This window comes from Montipora capricornis, chromosome 11, assembly GCF_036669925.1.
Source record: "Montipora capricornis isolate CH-2021 chromosome 11, ASM3666992v2, whole genome shotgun sequence".
Classification (NCBI taxonomy): Eukaryota; Metazoa; Cnidaria; class Anthozoa; order Scleractinia; family Acroporidae; genus Montipora; species Montipora capricornis.
In genome coordinates this window covers 20639272-20642187 of record NC_090893.1, presented here as the reverse complement: position 1 = coordinate 20642187, position 2916 = coordinate 20639272, and the positions used below count along the sequence as shown (strand labels likewise).

At 43.6% G+C, this 2916-nt stretch overlaps 1 protein-coding gene across 2 annotated transcripts in view; it reads left to right on the top strand.

The window, feature by feature from the left end:
• The first annotated feature begins 1264 nt into the window (after positions 1 to 1264).
• Positions 1265 to 2916, top strand: part of LOC138024366 (tetratricopeptide repeat protein 28-like) — a 22898-nt gene continuing 21246 nt past the window's right edge. For both annotated transcript variants that reach the window (XM_068871538.1, XM_068871537.1), the window contains exons 1-2: positions 1265 to 1403; positions 2866 to 2916. The exon at positions 2866 to 2916 is cut by the window's right edge and continues 20 nt beyond it. The gene's annotated coding sequence lies outside the window, so the exon portion shown is untranslated. The remainder of the gene's footprint in view (positions 1404 to 2865) is intronic.

The window sequence follows — 2916 nt, the reverse complement described above, 5'->3', positions numbered from 1 at the left end:
TCTCAACTCATTCGGATGTATTTGACCCGCAGCATTTTCGACATTGCTGTCGATCGATTGCTCCTTACTTTCTACTGTGTCTTTCGTTTGGGCAGTGTATCTTTGAAACAAAACTGATCCTGAATATTGACAGCGGTCATCAGAATCATTAGAATCGTCCTGTGGCAACGCCAGACAAAATTGTCGACCTTTGGCAGCTGAATACCGTGAACATCCGGCAGCCGCCATGTTTGTTTTTTTGTCCATAGTACCAGGAACTTTCGAGCGAACGCAGTTTACATGGTGCTAGGATATCCCTAGCACTTAAGGATCTTCCTAGCTCACAGCTAGGAAGATCCTAGCACTTGGAAGATCCTAGCACTAGGGCCAAAAAACGACCTCTTGCATGTAAACTGAATATAGAAAACATATGGCGCTAGGATGATCCGCCTTCTAGGATCTTCCTACCTCAATTCAAACAGCCCCTAATTTGCGTTCAGAAAACTATTTACCGGTAAATGAAAATTCTCGTCTTATGTGTAATAAACAGCTAACGACATACAAAGTGCTCTGATATGTAACAATTAAGCAATAAACAATAAACAATATGAAGTAAACTATCCGTACGATTTCAATTTACACTCGCGTGGGCGAGTGGGAGAGCTCTAACTTCCAACTCTGCAAACCCGACTCTCTGTAATGAAGATATATGCATCCTTCACACCACTTGCACAGTTTGCAATTAACCAAAGCTCCTTCAATGAAATGCATCAGCGAGTCAAACGGAACACGCTACGCCAAAGTAAATAAGTACCAAATCTTGATCACCAGTATTGTGAACTGAATGCCAGAACCTTGGCGCCACTGTAATACAGCATCCCTTCTCTAAAGCCAGTTCGTGGTCTTCACCGCAAGGCTCCTCATTCTGACCGACGATAAGCTTTCCTTGGCCATTCAAACAAAAGAAGGTCTCATACTTCGATGCGTGGACATGCCTTTCCACAGATGATCCCGAAGGTATCACAGCTTGAGAAAATCCCGTCAAATTAGGCACCAGCGATGAATCGTAGAGCACCCTCTTCCTTATAGGCGAGTCGGTGGGACCGTGTGATAAAGTCACCTCTGGCTGTTCCTCAAGTTTGCTGCGGTGGAATCCTTGAGTGAAGGTCGCCATGTTAAACCTCGGTCCTAGGTACTCTCTTCTTTTCTTCTCGTAAAGTGAGAGAGCCTGGGAATGAGGACAGCGGTTGTAATTCTATAGTCTAACTACATGTATGCTTATATGCAACATGGAAGTTTTCAGTGCAATGCGATTGTCAGTCATTTTGTGATAAGACAGGTTAGGACAGATTGGAAGTTTGTGGTTGAAAAATTTGAAGGATAGGAAACCACGTTCAACTAATTTCATGGTGGAAAATAACTACGTAAGTACCACCAACCAGAGTAATTTCGTTTAAATTTTACGACAGGACTGCGGGAGTTATGTACCTATCAATGTTATGCCCCAGGGGTGGGGCTGACCCGGGGAAATTTGACATTTTCATGGAAGCTAGCGTCAAATTTTCCAACACTGGGCACCTACAGATTGGAACATCACATTCCTGCCCTGGTTAACTTTTTTTTCATCAGATTCAAATTCTTGGAACACCAATGTTTTTCACTGTCAATTTCAAATTTCCTTTTAACAGCTGATGGAAATTTGTTGTGTAACATTAAACGTTTCCACTGCTCACGGTACTGAAGAACCTAGCATTTAGCAAAACAACACGGACAACATTAACCAGCTTTCGAATTAATCAAGCATGCACAATGATAGAGTGGAAATTTATGAATATGTAGAAATATACAAAAAGCAATCACAAAAAAAGGTGGAAAGAAACAATCTCGTACTTGTGAACACTCCAGCAAGGACTGACCAAACTGGGGGAGATCTACATGTAAGATAGAATAATGACTGGTTTCCAAAACAATGAAAAAGTTTCTAGGGGGGTCCGGCGGCATGCCTCTGGGAATTTTTTAGATTTTAACTCTCCAAAGTCCCCTTTCCCACGTTTCTGACTGACGTCAGTAGAACGGTGGAAACCGGTATAGATCCGCCCTTGAAGACGAATTCACTTGGCTTTCTTTCACCCATGGTATCCAGAAAAACCTGGAAAACCAGATAAGTCCCATCAAAACACAGGTTGAGGATAACTCATCTCCAGGTTCTCTCCGTTTTCCAAGATGACGGACATTCCCGACCATGGGGCAACGCATACATTGTCAATTTTCCTACCCAGGGAAAGGCTCTCTGAGTCAATTTCCCGTGGGTAGCCCCCCCCCCCCCACCCTGGGGCTAATAACATTGATAGGTGCATTATATCATTGGTCGACATTTTGTATCAATCCAGGTAAACTCTCTCACTATAAAGTTACAAAATTCAATCGCCAAGTTTAAAGTTACTTTCAGTTATGCGGCGTTTTAAGGGTACATGTAAACCGTCCACATATTAATTTAAACATAAAAAAAAAAGTCTGCTTACGAGCCTAGAAGGCCCATCAGGCCGGCGCTTATCTCCGGTTTCTGTAGCATGAAGCGACTAGGAGTATTTCTACTCCCCCCTGGATGGGATGCCAGTCCATCGCAGGGTTACCCCCAGCATTAAATTCGCCGGTACCCATTTATACACCTGGGTGGAGAGAGGCACTGTGGGAGTAAAGTGTCTTTCCCAAGAACACAACACAATGTCCCTGGCCAGGCCCCGAACCTGGACCACTTGATCCGGAGTCGAGCGCACTAACCATGAGGCCACCGCGCCTCCCATATTAAACATAATGTGCATTATAAATCGATCGTTTTATCCGGAGACTGAATAATGTAATAATCACATCAAATCGCAATTGCAGAGTCATTTGTTTCCGTTGATGAAGCCATTGCTTGACCTGACGGCAATTGGC